The following is an 18688-nucleotide window of genomic DNA, read 5'->3' as shown; positions in this document are numbered from 1 at the left end:
ACTGGTTTCACTGCAGGAGCGTCTGCCGACGACGCCGAACTGGCTCAACATCTTTCCAAGAAGAGCGCTATATTTGCGTGCAGAGGAGTGCTATATTTGTGTGCACTAGCCGAACACATTTGTATGGAATTTTACAACTGTTCGACACAGAGCAATTCGTGTAGTTCGATATATGCGTGTTCGACTGTATATTTCTCGATAAATACTGTTCATGCCAAGGCTGGCACAGAATCGTTGCGGTAATATGAAACGAGTTGAGGCGTTCCTCAAATGCATGGAAGGAAAAAAAAATGCAAAAAATAAGAGGCAGCACGCCTAGCCTCCACAAGCCAACCTCCTCTGAAGCCGCTAGCTCCTCGCGATCGTTTCAGACTTTTCGTGATGCGCCTGTTCCATTTTATTTTTTGCTTCGCTCATGGAAAAAAAATGTAACAAACGTGCGCGCCTGGCGTCCACATGTCAGCCTCCTCGGACGCTGCTCCCCCAGGCTCCCCCCTCGTTCTCCAGGCGCTGGCCACAATTACCAGCATGCTCCTTAGGCATATGGGGTTTGACGTCCCAAAACCACGATTTGAATATGACGGACGCCGTAGTGGAGGGCTCCGGAAATTTCGAACACCTGGGGTTCTTTAACGTGCACCTAAATTTAAGTACACGGGCCTCAGACATTTTCGCCTACATCGAAAGTGCAGCCGCCGCGGCCGGGATTCGATTCCACGACCTTCGGGTCAGCGGTCGAACGCCATAACCCCTGGACCACCGTGGCGGGGCCCCAGCATGGTCCTGTTTCATTTTTTTATGACTGGGCTTCAGAATTATCACGTGACGCTCCCTCCTAGTTTTAGGGGCGAAGCTCCTTAAGGCGGCACCCGTTCGTCCCTCGTCGTGCTCGTAGTAGTGAGTAACAAGTCTTACCCTTTGACCTCCAAGGTGGTGCCGGTGGGAGATTTCTCCTGTGCGTTGTTGAACAATAAAAAATTCGCAGCGTGCGCGTTAACTAAAAGCCGAATTCTTCTGTCTCTGTAGAAGTGTAAGTGTTAGCTAAAAGCCGACTTCTTCTGTCTCTCATTCCCATTAGCAGCCATTGTTTACCTCCAAGGTAGTGCCTGGTGAGATTTCTCCTGTGCGTGATTAAACAATAAAAATTTTGTTCAAAACGCCGTTGATTGATGAAATAAACCAACGAAAGACGCCAGATGTTTTGTAAAAACAAAACGAAAGAACGCCAGATGTTTCTAAAGCAAAACGAAAAAGACGCCAGCTGCTTAACGAAAGACGCAAGGTGTTTTCTAAAGCAATGGTTTTCTAAACAATGAAAATTCACAGCGTACATGTAAAATTAAAGTGAGCTGCAAGTCGTCATAACTCATCGAACCTTTAGTATAAACGCGCCCGATCTCACGTCGGTGATGATGTACTGGGCAGAATTCACGGAAGATTCACGGTTTACCGATGAACCTCCGCAGCTTCGCCCACTCATCATCATTCACTCCGTGGATATGCTGTGATTTTTTTGTTTTCCTCCATGCTCAAAAGCGACACTGCGCCGCGTCACTTTTTTAAATGCTCATATTATCGAACAGAATCTCTAACGATACCATCGCGCGCGTGCGTCGGGAAAGTCGGGAGTATAACAGAGCTTTTATAGTCGGACGTAACGTCGACGTGCGCGCACGCCCAGCACAGCGACGCTGCGCTAGAAAACGTGCAGCACTCTACAGTTCGACGCGAGGCGCGACCTAGGCGTCCGTCGCCGCGTCCCTGCTGCAGCCGGCGCGAGATGCGCCATGCTGCATTCCGCGCCGGTGACGTTACCCAGACGCCCTGACTCCACCGCGTCTGCGTCTCTTCGTGCTTCGCGACGAAGGGACGCCGGGCGTGCTCAAATACGCTTGCGTCAAGGCGACGTAGCGCGGCCGGCGAGGCGCACAAGTGGGAGCATATGCGTGCTCGGTTTTAGCGTCAACTTAACGTGACGATCCTGGCTTCGTCAACTCCCGATGCCGTTGGCTGACACGAACGTTGCGCCGGACTAAAAAGGGCCCTTAACGAGGCGATTACGCTGGCAAAAAAATAAAATCACGCTTCATAACAAGCTAAGGACACACGCGATCCACCTAAATGGGGCTCCTTCCGTCAAAGCCACATAGCACCAACACATTCTTTGATGGCAACGTCAGCGAAGCTCCTACGTCGGTATGACTGAACTAGTTCTTTACAGCTGAGACAGCAGTCGAACATATCGCAATGTGACGCAATAACGCCTGAAGTGAGTGCGCACGATAGTGCGCTCTACTGGGTAACAACGAAGCACACTGCGCAGACCGCGGGACCCGCTTGCCACATTTCAAATGACAACACTGCTCTGCTTACACCTCCTGCCGCACGGCTACGTACAGCAACTTTGCGAAATAGGACGTGCACTAGAAAGCCAGGTTTATAGAATCACTGGTTCTAAAAACGCTGCTAGCAACAGCCTTGCTGTGTATGGCTACACGAGCCGCTGTCATCGAGTCCTATAGGAACAACATAATCAAAAGGAATCAGAATAGGAACTTCAATAATACAGAATAGAGTTCAGTAATCACATAAAGCTGTAAGGAAACTCTCACTCACTTGATGGGCGAACTGTAACAGCGCAGCGGTTCAATGGCAGTGGAACATCGACAAGGAATCAACGAGGAGCGTCGGCAGTCCACAAATAAGAAACTATGCCTATCTAGCATGAAGAAGGAATCTGTGCATTGAAGCGCGCCAGAAGCAAGGACCGCAACATGTACAAATACACGTTTTGCTTAAAACAGAATTAACTGCTACCGTTGTCTTGCTTCATAAAATATAAGTAATGTAATACTTGGAAGCATGCATTTGTTATAGTTGTTTCTCATGTAGCAAAAGACACGTGATCCATCGTCTGTAGAGCACCAACTTTAAAACAGAAATTCTGTTTTTTTTTTTCAGAAACAGATTTCTGTTAACAGCGAATAACAGAAATTTTGTGTATGATCACAGACTTTTTCTGTGAAGAGATTTGTACTTGTACACATATTTTTTTAGTGTGGCTAGACAAGTTCCAAAGGGTAGCTAGCCTCAACAAGTGGGGCGACGACAGTTAGCTTCGGCACGTCTTTTTTGCGTTGGAGGACTCAACCAGGGTGTGGTTTGAAAACCGTGAAGCATCGCTATCTTCCTGGCATCTTTTGAAACAGAGCCTTCTGGAATCGTTCCCTAGCGAAAACGGTAAGGAACGCGCTGAGCTGCTCTTCAAACGCGCACACAACAGCCTGGCGAATCTGTCCTAATGTATGTCGAAGAAATGCACAGACTGTTTCGAAGAGCCGACCCGACAATATCTAAAGACAAGAAGGTGCGCTTCTTGATGCGAGGCGTAAAAGAAAACCTTTTTGCTGGGCTTTTACTGAACACCTCCACTACCGTTGAAGACTTCATAAGGGAAGCCAGCCACATCGAAACGTCGCTGCAAATGCGTGCAAGGCATTATGACCGGCTATCGACGGCCGCGATGGACAGCAGTGCCAGAACTACCATCCCGCGCGACGAAAGCCTCGGGGACGTTATTAGAGCCGTAATTCGGGAAGAACTACGCATGCTGTTTCCCTCTTCGCAACCTCAGCTGTCGTCTCTCAGTAGCGTAATAGGAGAATAAGTTCAGCACGCGCTCGGGACCCACGAACCGAGCGAAGCAATAGACGAACCACAAGTTTAGCACGCCCCTTCATCCCGCGCCAGAACAACCCTATGCCGCAACGTCGTCTTACACCAACAGACATGACCAGCCGCCCGCCCCTCGTTCCGCGGACCTCCCCGAGGAAGACGGATGTATGGCGCGCACCGGATCAGCGACCACTGTGTTACCACTGCGGAGAAGCGGGACACATCTACAGACAAATGGGTCTGTGCGGGTTTTCCGCCACCGCGCCGTGCCCACAACGCGGTGAAAGACCACGAGATATTGCCGAGTACCTGAGTGCCACTGAATGGAGGCCCCGGCATTCCTCCCGCTCACCGTCGCCTGCCCGCCAACATTCACCGGAACGTCGGTCACAGTTTGCGGCTGCATGTGGCCGGTCCCCAAGCCCGGGAAACTAAAGACTGCAGCCACTGGAGGTGTGGTTGCTGTGGGCGAAATTTCCGAACAACCTCCACCGCAGACGACAAGGATGAAAATACACGTGTGACGACAAAGCTACGCTTCTCCGAGCCTAAGTCACGAACCGAGGGAAACTATGCTCGACGAATACGACGCGACGCATAAACAGCAGGACAACACGACGCAGCCGTGACCAAATCCCACGTCCCAACTGTAACGAAAGATCAAGAGCGGCAGACCTTGACGTACTTATTGATGGCCGCACTCGTCGACACGGGCGCTGACTATTCCGTCATTAGCGGGTACTTAGCCACTGAGCTAAGGAAAGTGAAGACGGAGTGGGTTGACGCATAGCTGGTGGCCACCTTATCACGCCGAAGGGAAGATGCACGGCGAGAGTCAATTCATGACGACACCTATCCTGTCACCTTTGCAATACTTCAAGAGTGCTCTCGAGACGTATAATACTCGGCATTGACTTCCTAAACGAACACGGCGCCGTCATCGATCTGAAGTCGCAATCGATTACGCTTTCAACAGACCAAGCGGTAAACCGGGACCACAGTGCTGAGTGCACCGTACCCTTGAGCGTACGCGAAGAACACGTTAGCCTTCCGCTCTACTCAAGCTCGCTCGTCACCGTCGGCAACGAAAGGTTAGAAGAAATGGATGGTATTGTTGAAGGAAACCCCGAGTTACTGCTTGACCGTGGAATCTGAAATATCTCTTCCTCAATTTCACTCGCCTGAAATTTGGCGCTGGAGCTGTGTCGTCATTGCGTTCATTACTCTCAGCGAATCAGAGGGCGCCATGATACGTCACCACAAACGTAAGCGGCCGCCGCCGCTGGTACATGGCTGCTTCCGTGTTTTCCGCGATCATGGCTGCGATTACAGCTGCGATGGATAGCGGTGCAGGTTGAACCCGCTGAACCTTGCAACGAAGACCTCGAAAGGAAAATGAGTTTACATTTCAGCGACTTCAGCCAAGTGGAGCGCGATATACTTCTTCGAGCTCGCGCGGCTGGTGTTTTCGCGCACGCCGTCAGAAAGCGAAGCCTCGTTTTCGTCGACGGAAGGCGAGGCGGCCAGTCAGCCAAGCGACGTCGTCGGTGAAGGGCTTCATTCGCGACTCACCCGTACTGACTGGTAAGTGCTAAAGCGTTTAACTGCCCACGTATTTTTTCGTTCAGGAAAAAGAAATGGTGCTTATGCTAGGTGGCTCGGAAGTAGGATGGTGCGTCAACTCGGCGAAGCGAGGGTTTACCTCGGGCCAGAATTTCGTCCGCGTGCGCTGTGCAATCTCTCCCGCGGCTTATTTATGTAGTATCAGCGCGATGACACTGAGCCCACCCTTACAAAAGTATATTTAGACAATCTATAAAATATTGTAGCGGGGTTGCACCTATGACTATGGTGAGGTGTGCGAAGAAGAGGCAGTCGACGTGTCGGTGTGCTGGAAGTAACAACCGCCATCTTGACTGCTGGACCATCCTACACTGTAAATAAGTTATAAATATATTCGCAACACTTTGGTGGTGGTGCTGGGTACTACGCAAGACGGAACTCCGCAGCGGACGTATCCTGGACAGCCGCAATATGTCAACAGAAAGCAACTCTGCTGCTGCCGCTTCGACCGCGCCTCCGGTACAGCCGGTACAACCGGTCGTATTGACTCAACCCCGCGATCCCGGTAACTTCTGCGGCACGACCACGTTGACGTCGATGACTGGATCGCGAAGTATGAGCGGTTTGCAGCGGTCTACCGGTGGGACCCTACAATGATGCTTGCCAACGTTGACTTCTATCTCTGCGGAACAGCAGGTACGTGGTTTCAGGCTCATGAAGCTGACATAACCAGCTGGGATGCCTGTAAACAGAAGCTTCGTGACCTATTTGATAGAGCCGTCGGACGCCAGCGGGCCGCTTCTAAAGAACTCTCCTGTCGGGCACAATCTTCGACCGAATCGTATGTCTCCTACATCCTTGACGTCCTGGCCCTTTGCCGACGTGTCGACACCAACATGTCAGAGGGTGACAAAGTAAGCCACTTGCTCAAGGGAATTGCGGATGATGCTTTCAATTTACTAGTGTCTAAAGACTGCTCCACCGTGGACGACATCATCAAAGAGTGCCGCCGGTTCGAAGAACTGAAGAGTCGCCGCATTGCCCAGCATTTCGTGCGACTTCCGAACACGGCCGCTACATCATCTTGCGAGGACCTTCAGCCGCCATGCGGTCAACCGCCTACCAACGAGAGCGTAGTTCGCATCGTGCGCCGAGAAATCGAGGCGGCGTCGCCACCATCTTTCCTGACGCGGCCATCTGATGATCCTCGACCAACGATCTCGTTGATCCAGCAGGTTGTGAGGAAGAGCTTGCAAATGTCGGACTGCAGCCGGTGTGTTCGTTGACGGAACCTCGTGTCAGTTCCATAACGCCTCCTCGTGCACCGGAAATGTTTCGCCGCTATCGTGACCCTGCCCAGTGGAGAACGCAGGACGACAAGCCGATCTGCTTTCGTTGCCACGGTGTAGGACATATTTCTCGCTACTGTCGTTCTCGCACCTTTCCATCTCGTTCGTTTTCTGGCTATCGACGTGACGACAACCACCGGCCCCTGCAGTTTCCCGCTCGTGACGGTGGACCATACGCTGAGGCTCCTGCGACATCGGTCCGACGCTCCAGCCGTTCGCCGTCCCCAAGCGAACGTCGCTCCCGGTCACCTCAGCCCCGTCGCCATTCGTCGTCCCGCCCTACTGGACGCCCATACCCGGAAAACTGAGCAATGCAGCTCCCGGAGGTGACGCTGCATTCGACCCCCGACCTGAAAACCCTCTGCTGACCCTCACTACGGACCAGAACCTGCTTGCTGTGGAAGTGGATGGCCTACCTGTTACTGCCCTCATTGATACCGGCGCACATATTTCTATTATGAGCTCTGATCTCCGTGCACGATTAAATAAGGTCCTTACGCCGCCCGAGTCCCTATTTGTACGTGTCGCTAGTGGAGGAACTCCGGCTGTACTCGGAATGTGCACGGCACGTGTGAGGTTCTCCGACCGCCAGACGTCCGTTCTGTTTCATGTTCTCGCTCATTGTCCACATGATGTCATCCTCGGACTCGATTTCTTGTCTGACCACTCTGCTGTCATTGACTGCTCGGCCGGTGTTGTACAACTTGACTTGCCTGCGTCCGCCGACGTGTCGGAGGTGGTTCAGACCAAACTTTCGTGTGCTGAGGCTATTCGTCTGCCACCACAAGCCCTGACTTGCGTCGCTGTTGAACCCTATCCCAATGTACCGGATGGTGATTACGTGGTTTCTCCTTCTCCCAGTGTTCTACTGGCCCGCAGCGTCTCCTCTCCGTACACAGTTGTAACTGTTACAGCGAACAAGACGTGCCTTCCTCTTCTGAACTTCGGATTCAGCCCTCAAGTCCTACCACAAGGCATTGCTCTTGCTACTCTGTCACCGTCGCACGAGTGCCAGATCTCATCGGTGTCACCTGAACTGCCCGTTGTCTCTCCGAACCCGCATAGGGCCGACGCAGTCACCTCTTCTACACTGCACAACAACATCACCAAGATGATTGCCTCAGAACTTTTGCCCTCTCAAGTTAAAGACCTCAGTGATCTCCTTATGATCTACTCTGACATATTTGACTTCGACGGTAGGCCCTTAGGTCAAACCTCGCAAGTCAAGCACCGCATAGATACCGGTGATGCAGCTCCAATTCACAGGCGTCCTTACCGAGTTTCACCATCAGAGCGCCAAGTTATTCAACAGGAGGTCGACAAGATGCTCACAAAAGGCATTATTGAGCCTTCTTCGAGTCCGTGGACTTCCCCTGTAGTCACAGTTAAAAAGAAAGACAACACCTGGCGTTTCTGCGTGGATTATCGGTATTTAAACAAGATCACCAAAAAGGATGTCTACCCACTTCCTCGTATCGATGATGCCCTGGACTGCCTTCATGGTGCTACCTATTTTTCTTCGATAGACCTACGCTCTGGTTACTGGCAAATCGCCGTAGACGACCTCGACCGTGAGAAGACTGCCTTTGTAACGCCTGACGGTCTCTACCAATTCAGAGTCATGCCGTTCGGCTTGTGCAATGCGCAGGCCACGTTCGAGCGGATGATGGACACGCTTTTGCGCAGCTTTAAATGGTCTATCTGCCTGTGTTACCTGGACGACGTCATTGTATTTGCCCCCACCTTTGAGTCTCACCTCGACCGACTTTCGTCCATTCTTTCAGTGTTTCGTGCGGCTGGGCTACAACTTAATTCATCGAAATGCCACTTTGGCCATCGCCAAGTTGCTATTCTCGGGCATCTCGTTGACTCATCTGGCATCCGACCCGATCCCGACAAAGTTCGCGCTGTCCTCGATTTTCCCATACCAACTTGTGCCAAAGACGTTCGAAGTTTTGTGGGCCTATGCTCATATTTCCGACGATTCGTCAGAAACTTCGCAGATATTGCCCGCCCCCTCACTGATCTTCTCAAGAAAGATGTGCCATTTTGGTGGGGTCCTGACCAAGCCAGTGCTTTTTCCCGCCTCATTGCGCTGCTCACCACACCGCCGATCCTCGCCCACTTCGACCCGTCTGCTCAAACCGAGGTCCGCACAGACGCTAGTGGTTACGGCATTGGCGCTGTGTTAGCCCAGCGTCAATCCGGTCATGATAGAGTTCTTGCGTATGCCAGCCGGCTCCTCTCCCCTGCCGAACGCAATTACTCTATTACTGAGCGCGAGTGCCTGGCGCTTGTATGGGCAGTTGGTAAATTCCGCCCCTACTTATATGGTCGACCTTTCACCGTTACCACAGACCACCACGCTCTATGCTGGCTTTCAGCACTCAAAGATCCAACAGGGCGCCTAGCTCGTTGGGCTCTGCGCCTCCAGGAATTCACGTACACAGTGGTCTACAAGTCCGGCCGTCTACATCAAGACGCCGACTGCCTTTCTCGGTACCCCGTTGACGATCCAGACCACGTAACGGATGACACGTCCATCTGTATCTCCTCGCTCTCTGCTTTCGGCAACATCGGTGACGAGCAACAGCGTGACGCGTCCCTACGAGATCTAATCACCCGCCTGAATACTGACTCGACGGACAGTTCGCTTCGCATGTTCGTCATCATAGACGGTATCTTATACCGCCGGAACATGCGCCCAGTGGGACAGGAACTACTAGTTGTAGTACCCACTCATCTCCGCTCGACCGTACTTCAGCAACTACATGATGTACCAACGGCCGGCCACCTTGGTGTTGCGAGAACGTACGACCGTGTCTGCCGACGCTTTTTCTGGCCCGGCCTCTACCGTTCCGTACATCGTTATGTCGCTTCTTGCGAGTCGTGCCAACGCCGGAAAAGGCCAGCTGTACACCCCGCCGGGCTCCTTCAACCCATAGACATACCTGCTGAGCCTTTTTTTCGTGTCGGCCTCGACCTTCTGGGACCTTTCCCACTTTCTCACAACGGTAACAGATGGGTCGCCGTCGCTACGGATTATTCTACCCGTTTTGCCATTACGAGACCTCTCCCGAGCAGCTGCGCTACAGACGTCGCCGACTTTTTGATACAAGACGTCATCTTACATCACGGCGCTCCTCGTCAACTCATCACAGACCGAGGCCGCTACTTTTTATCCAAGGTAATCGAGGACCTACTTCGCTCTTGTGCAACCAAGCACAAGCTTACAACGGCCTATCATCCCCAAACGAACGGACTCACAGAACGTTTGAATCGCACGATCACTGACATGCTCGCCATGTATGTCTCGACTGATCATCGCGACTGGGACATTGCTCTACCCTTTGTCACTTTCGCTTACAACAGCTCGCGCCACGACACTGCTGGATATTCTCCCTTTTACCTTTTGTATGGAAGAGAACCGACCTTACCGTTCGACACTCTCGTACCCATCCCTGACCACATCTCCACCGAATATGCTCGCCACGCTATCAGCACAGCCGAAAAGGCCCGTCAGATCGCCCATCGACGCCTTTCGGACTCGCAACTCAGCCAGAAACATAGATACGACAATTGCCATCGGAACGTCCGCTTCAATCCGGGTGACCTCGTTCTCCTGTGGTCTCCGTCTCGGCATGTTGGCCTGGCCGAAAAACTTCTGCCCAAGTACTCCGGCCCCTACCGTGTGCTACGCCAGGTGACTGAGGTTACCTATGACATCGCCCCTCTGGACCCTACGGCGCCCTCTACGTCTTCAAACGTCGTCCACGTCGCTCGCCTGAAGCCGTACCTTTCGCCCACCACCTGCTAACAGGCGCCGAGTCGGCGCTTTCGCCGCCGGAGGTCGATGTAGCGGGGTTGCAGCTATGACTATGGTGAGGTGTACGAAGAAGAGGCAGTCGACGTGTCGGTGTGCTGGAAGTAACAACCGCCATCTTGACTGCTGGACCATCCTACACTGTAAATAAGTTATAAATATATTCGCAACAATATCTAAAAAGGGGTTGAGACAGTCTATAGACTGTCGAAGTGGATTTTTGTAAGGGCAGTTCGCAGCGGTGTCTACGCCGTCGTGTCTAGGAATGCGCCATTCGCGCTGAATGTTTCGTCACACGGTGCACTTTCTATCGCATTCGAGCCGCGATAGGGACCGCGACCGGCTCCGGGGACCGCGATAGGGACCGCGATAGGGACCGCGACCGGTTAAAAAAATCGATTCCGATTATACTCGATAACTGCCATAAGCGCGCCTTGCGACACCTGTATTGTACGTCAAACGACACCAACTCACCCGGACCAGGATAGAACTTATTTATTACGACTGACACCGCAAGGAAGCTATTTAAGCAACGCTGCGATACGGCCTAGTTGGAACAAATTCATTTTTCACTTACTCGCGCAAACACACAGGGACAAGAAGAGACTAAAGATTGCTTTGCTTGCAAAAGAGTTGTCGCTGATATCAGTACGTTAAGGCATGTGCTCGTGTGATGCAGTGTGTGCGTTTCATGTTTTTGGTGTTTTTAACCTGTTCGAGCAGAACAGTGGGCTGTTAAATATGTGCGTATTCCGAAAAATAAATCAGTTGTTAGATCGCGCCTGTCCTAAGTCTCTTCTTGTCCCTGTGTGTTTGCGCGAGTAAGTGAAGAATGAAGCTATTTAAATTTTGATCAAGGAATTAGATCTTAATCGGGCTCCACCTCGACCGAATGATCCCTGTTACCTTGTCATGCGCAGCTGCCGACCGACGATACCTTACGCAAAAAGGCGCCTTCAGCAACTATGTATTGCGTGCACTATCTCATGAACGCAGCTTAACGTGAAATTTTTGAGCGCTTGTTTGGTGCTTTTTCAGGTGCGACTGCGAACATTGCGTAGTATTCGACAACTTCAGCGAGGAGGAGTGCCTCTGCTGTCGAGATATGCGAGACCCTGTCATTGCTGCGCAGCCTAAAGGATGCGTCACAGAGAACCCGGAGATCCACCTCGTGTCTAAACATCGCTGTGCTCCGTGCTTCGAACAGTTTGTTGACGAAGATCAACTGCACCCAGTTTCTAGATTTTTAAACTGCATTTCACTGACACCCTCGTTTGCTGGTCCGAGCCAGTGCGCATGGATTGCTTGTGTTCCTGCGCGCATTCATTGAAGCAGCGGCCGGTTTGACCAATATAGGACCGACCACAGGAATTTAATAAATAATATTTGATATGCATTTTGTGTACTCATTCTTGCATCCTTTTGCAAGAGTGCTTTGCAAGTGTACTCATTCTTGCAGTCATTTGCAGTCCTAGCAGTCCTTTTCTTACAACCCAAGGTCTAACAAAAGTCTGTTGCATTACAAGAGCGCAAACTCCAAACTTATGAAGCAAGGTATCATTAGATTCCTCTCAGCCCTGCAGAAATCCCATGCACACACAGCTGTAGCCAGTTTCAACAGCCAGCTTGAGTGCCTGCTGTCCACCGGTTACCCAGATCACCTGATCCGCAGCACTTCTGAAAGCCTACTTCAGAAAATAAAATCTACAGAAAGGAAGCAGCAACCCTCGATTCAACAACCACCTTAAGTTATGCCATGTTTGCATTGCCTATCACACATCAAAAAGGTAGCAGAAAGGTACGAAATTCGCGTCGTGTTTTTAGTGTTATGCAAACTTGAAAAAGTGTGCCCTCTGCTGACTAAAGGAAAAAACGAGCAAGGCTCGTGTACAAAGGACTGCAGGAATGAGTACACAAAATGCATATCAAATATTATTTATTAAATTCCTGTGGTCGGTCCTATATTGGTCAAACCGGCCGCTGCTTCAATGAATGCGCGCAGGAACACAAGCAATCCATGCGCACTGGCTCGGACAGTAATCTTACCTTACAATACAAGAACTGCGACAGCATGAGCTGTTTTCCTCAGCTGGAAAAATCTAAATTCCTTTCTAAGGCAAAAACAAGAACAGAAAGATGTCATCAAGGCTTTCTTCACTGCAAAAAAAGACAAAAATGGAAATAAATTTCTTAGATGGTCACATCTAAGATGGACCCTTCTGGAATTGTAACGCGCCCGTGGTCTTGCCACATTTTCGCAGCCTGTTAGATTATCGGTGCAATTGCTGTCTGTCAACTCTACCTTCAAGAAATAAATACACTTGAATGTCTGCACTTCATGTGTATGCGTGTTATATGTTTCTAAGATGTCTTCTTCGTGCAGTTTAAACGTTCTTATAAATTTATGAACCAACTATACTAACAACATGCCTTACTTCAGAAGAAGGATTGCTCAATGACTGCTTGGAGACCCATGAAACGCATCATTCATAGGCTGGAGGCTACACTCAATCCAGAAAACAGCAATGCTGTGGCCAAGTCAGTGTTCCCCTTTGGCTTGTCGCCAACAAGAGGTTGACATCATGTGTACGTGTGTATGTTAGGGCACTCGAGTCTTGCTGTGATGGGAGTCTCTGAGTTCCAAAGCTTCACATGCAGGCAGTGGAGAGGCATGTGTGGCAGAAGTTCAAGAGCACCATCAGACATGTATAAAAGACGATGTAATAACTCGAAGGCCGAGAGTTTTCCGTATCCACACCGTCTGAAAAAGAATGTGCAAAATGCGAATTCTCACTAATGCATAAAATTACATAATAAGGCTATGCAGTCATTTATTTCTTTTAGTGTGATTGCCATGCTCCTGTAGACAATATTGCTTACCATCCAAGCATGCACTAATGCCATACAACCAGCGGCTTCTGTTTACTTTTTTTTAGTGCCATCTGAGTCTTGCAATATGAATGCAAGGGCTGTGTTGAAACTTATCTATGTATGATGTCAATAGACTGTAAGCAAACTTATGTTGGGAAATTCTTAAGGGTGTGCAAATATTCGAGTTTTTAATTCGAATCGAATAACTTGATTCGACTTTCGAGTAGCTAGTATTCGAAGTTTCAGATAATTAGACAGGACAAATATCTAAAACACAATAAAGGCCAATGGTGCCAATGGTTAGGGCAGGGTGGATAAAACTAACACTAACGTCATTCAGCAGGCCTTTCGGTAATTCTTTCACCAATATCCTGGTTCAAAAGCGAGTGCACGTTTATTTTAAAGGAGATTATGTTATTTCCGAACTGTCAGGCTCTTCACAACTTCGCTTCAAAAGTGATGACACGGATTTCTTGCGTAGTTTCGTTGCGCACGCCTCAAGCGCCGTAAAACATCCTGACTTTGGCTCGTGAAACCCCCAGCGATTGGCTTCATGTGAAAATTTGTTCAAGCTGTGCAGTCGTCACTGCCGCAGCGCATCACTTGTTCAGAAACTCTCATCGTTCCGTCACGCAGTTAAAACACTGCTGTGAATGGGAGCCCGAAGATTTTTGAGCTCGGAGCACTAATGACGATGAAGCACAACATTACCGTTGTCAAATGAGCCATGTTGCCTGACATAGGGGGGGGGGGGAAGACTGGCTGCGGCACCCCTCTCTATTAGCCGTTGGAAGGTTAGGAGTGCCGCTGCTGACTGGAATGGAGGCTCTTCTACCAACATGCCTGCGCGCCCATAAAAGCTTTAAAAAAAACTCCCGAACAGGCGCGTAATAAAGCTGTCACCACACTGTAGAGTGCTAATTTTTCCTTTGTCTTGCCATAACTGGCGGTACGCTTTTGTGTAAATAAGATATATAAATAAGGGCAGCTGAGTGAGCACATGTTTTCAACTGCAGGAAACACTAACGTCACGGCGAGAGAATATGAAGCTAGGTCATGTGGAAAAGGTTGTGTTTATGCATGACAATTTGTAGGCATTCGGTAAGTCACTCACCGCGTTATATGTTCGAGGACATAAGCAGATTTCGTTTCTTTTTTCGTTCTTTCAATTTCGGCACTATTCGATTCGAGATGACATTTCATATGCATCTTAGCAGCGCAGTGGAACGAACACAATAGAAAGGCGCACGTAGACAGGACGGGCGCTAGACATCAACTGATGTCTAGCGCCCGTCCTGTCTACGTGTGCCTTTCTATTGTGTTCGTTCCACTGCGCTGCTAAGATGCATATGTCCCACACCCACCAACTAGCCCAAATTTCCGCGTTGAATGACATTTCACTATACGCACACCCCTAGAAATTCTATTTCATCCATTCCGTCTATGCAACGCTACGGCTAACGTAAATTAGTCAAAGCCTGCTTAGTCGTCATCCTCCAGGGTCCCAGCTGACTCGTATGGTTGGTATGTGGAGCCAGTGGTGTCCATATTGGTCCGGACAGGTGATAAATTAGGTGAGGAGACATAGTTGGTCTCAGGAGGGGTTTGCTGTTGTCGCTTTTATGGTGAGGATGTCAGCGACACATCGTCGATGTTAATCTGAAGGCCCTCATCTTTTTTTCCTTTATAATGAGGTTCACTTGAACTCTACGTTTAGCAAAAAGGTTGACATAAATGAAACATCAATCATAACAGTATGAAACGTAAATGGAAAAACTGATGAGCTCAACATTTTTCATTGTACGAATTCTATGAAACTTCAGACTGCTGTTAGCAGAAATAATGCACACCCGTGTGCTGTGACATTCGCTATGCAAAGAAGTTTTCAGGCAGTTAATTATTAGGTGCTGCAGGGTTCCTCAAAGCGTTACAGCACGTGTAATCTTTGGAACAATATTTAGAGCTAGGAATAAGGGAAAAAAGTGGACACAAGACACAATGTTTTGTTTATCTTGGCCCCTTGGTCCAACTGCTTTTTCAAAATGCACCAGTACCTTGCCCACTTTGCAACTATTATCTACTTTTCCATGCACAACACAACAGTTTTGAGACTATGGTGATATTAATATAACATCCATTTTTTCTTGCACAAATGAGGAAGCATGGTCACCTGAGCTGGGCTGACAGGGCAGCCAGTGCAGTCGAATACACTGCCTCAAAGTGCTGCCAGCCATGAGGAAACAGTGGGAGAAACTCGGCCTATTAAATACAACATTAACCTGATTGATGGACAGAAGCTCATTGAAGAGACTTGAAATGAAGTTAGACAGGAGCCTGTTTATGTACCTTCATGTTGCTAAAATAAGCCAGTCAGTACTTGACAATATACTATAACCTGAACCTGGGTTTGAAAACATAATGCTTTCGTTCGGTCATGCTGAAAGAGAATGAACGTTTCAAGTTTTGCGAACGAAAGTATTGGGAGACACATTTTTTTCACGTCACAGTTTAAACATACAGTTGTGACCAATGCACTTTACTCACCAACACTTATGCCTCGCACATGAACTTGCGCACTTTTATCAAGTCCAATGCTGCGCCCAGTTGTGCCACTTGCAGGGAACCGGGAAGAATCCTTTTGCTTCAGCAATCCACTGGTACTGACAAATAGGCAGCACCTATAACAGGCCCAAACCATGTAGGAAAGCATATGTAGCACTTACAGCTGCCAAAAGACAGCCTTTCAGTGTAACCTCTGTAATGAATATTATTAAATTCGAAGCATATCTTAGTGAAGTTCTGCGACATTGAGCTTATCTGTCTGTCTGTCTGTCTGTCTGTCTACCTACCTAACTACCTACCTACCTACCTACCTACCTACCTACCTACCTACCTACCTACCTACCTACCTACCTACCTACCTACCTACCTACCTACCTACCTACCTACCTACCTACCTACCTACCTACCTACCTACCTACCTACCTACCTACCTACCTACCTACCTACCTACCTACCTACCTACCTACCTACCTACCTACCTACCTACCTACCTACCTACCTACCTACTACCTACCTACCTACCTACCTACCTACCTACCTACCTACCTACCTACCTACTACCTACCTACCTACCTACCTACCTACCTACCTACCTACCTACCTACCTACCTACCTACCTACCTACCTACCTACCTACCTACCTACCTACCTACCTACCTACCTACCTACCTACCTACCTACCTACCTACCTACCTACCTACCTACCTACCTACCTACCTACCTACCTACCTACCTACCTACCTACCTACCTACCTACCTACCTACCTACCTACCGACCTACCTACCTACCTACCTACCTACCTACCTACCTACCTACCTACCTACCTAACCTACCTACTACCTACACCTACCTACTACCTACCTACCCCACCTACTCCTACCTACCTACGATTTTGTGCTCTCCTGGCCGTTTCGTTAATGGGATGTATACCGAGATTGCTGTAGCATAACATGACTGTATGACGAACGTAAATGACAGGTACTAACATGAAAATAATGACATTTATGTCATCATCGACATGATTTACATGCCACGGTCTTTGTGCTCTTGCGGCCATTCGTTAACTTGATATATACCAAAATTCGAATGGCGTGACAAGAGCGTATGACGAAGGTAGGTGACAGATCTTAACATGCAAATCATGACAACCATGTCATGTACAGCATGCTTTACATGACAAGGTCTCAGGGCACTCGCGGCTGTTTAATTCATGGATTCATACCAAAACTGGTATCACAAAAGAATTCAGTATGACGAACATAAAGGACAGGTGGTAGCATGAAAATCATGACACGCATGTAATGTTCGGCATGCCATATTTGCCATGCTCATGATGCACTCGCAGCAGTTTCGCTAGCTTGACATGCACCAAATTTGGTATTGCGTGATGTGACAGTATAACAAACACAAATGACTGGTGGTAACATGAAAATCATGACAAGCATGTCATGTAGGGAATGGCTTATATGCCAGGCTCATGGTGCACTCGCGGCGTGTTCACTAGCTTGATATACACAAAAATTGGTATTGCGTGAAGCGACTGTACGACGAACATAAATGACAGGTGTTAACACGATAATCGTGATATGCATGTCAAGTAGGGCATGATTTACATGCCATGCTCATGGTGAACTCGTGACCGGTCCGTTAGCTTGATATACACCAAAAATTATATTGCATGACGTGACTGTACGACGAACATAAATGACAGGTGGCAACACGACAATCATGGCATGCCTGTCCTGTAGGGCATGATTTAAATGCCACGCTCATCGTACTCTCGCGGCCAGTTCGTTAGCCTCAGGTACACCAAAATTAGTATTGCATGAAGTGACTGTACGAGGCACATAAATGACAGGTTTAACACGACTATCGTGACATGCATGTCAAGTAGGGCATGATTTACATGCCACGCTCATGGTGTGCTCGCGACTTGACTTACCTCTGAGTGTATTTCCATGGTGCAGCCGACTCCATCATCCTCAGTAGTGTCCATGTAGGAATCATCGACCTGAAAAACAAATAATCTTTGCTGCCATGACAGAAATTGAGCCAGTTTCGAGTGAACTGCCACATTTATATATGCTCAAAGCAGTCAAGCTTAGTTAGGATTGCTCTGTACCCTGGAATACCATGATAGGATACCGTAAACATTGCTAGTAGCTCTCTGTGGCTTCCAAAGGGCGCAGTGGTTACGTCATCCTGCGACCTCGGTCTCTGCAACGCAGCTGTCCCGGAAAGCAGAACCAATTCTCTGTCGCACACACGAAAAGTGTGAATTGTTCGCATCGTTGGACGTCAAACACTCGTTCGGACCTTCGTACAGTTTTGTAATGCACACAATCTCTTAACGCACTTCGTCCCTGCAATAGACCACTTCAGCTCATAAGGATGCCTCAACTTACCCCAGTTTGGATTTCCACAGTTACACCAGCCGCGTCGCTCTCGATCGCAGACTCGGCAATAGCAACCTAGCTGAAAAACCAAACAAGACGAAAAAGTGGCGCGCCTACTCGGTATACGTTTACGGTGGCGATCATAAGTGGGATTCGACACTCACCGAGACGCTGGTTTGCTTCTGCAAGGGCACCTGTGGCGGGAAAGACTGGACGGCACAGCTGATCGGGAGAGTACTCCGCTTTTGGGCACACCAAGAGCCTTCCCGAGCGCAGGATTGTACACATAATTCGATGGCGAGAAGTGCAGAGAAGATAGCATCGGTTTCTCTGGATCCTTCTTCTGCCCTCTAATCATGGGCACAGCGTTGAGCCATTGCGAACGACGGGGCTCATCGCGCGGCACCACATGAAACGATACAGTTGGGTTGACACTGCGGCTGCCCTT

This window comes from Rhipicephalus sanguineus, chromosome 7 (genome assembly GCF_013339695.2).
Source record: "Rhipicephalus sanguineus isolate Rsan-2018 chromosome 7, BIME_Rsan_1.4, whole genome shotgun sequence".
Lineage (NCBI taxonomy): Eukaryota > Metazoa > Arthropoda > Arachnida > Ixodida > Ixodidae > Rhipicephalus > Rhipicephalus sanguineus.
This window is presented reverse-complemented; position numbering follows the sequence as displayed.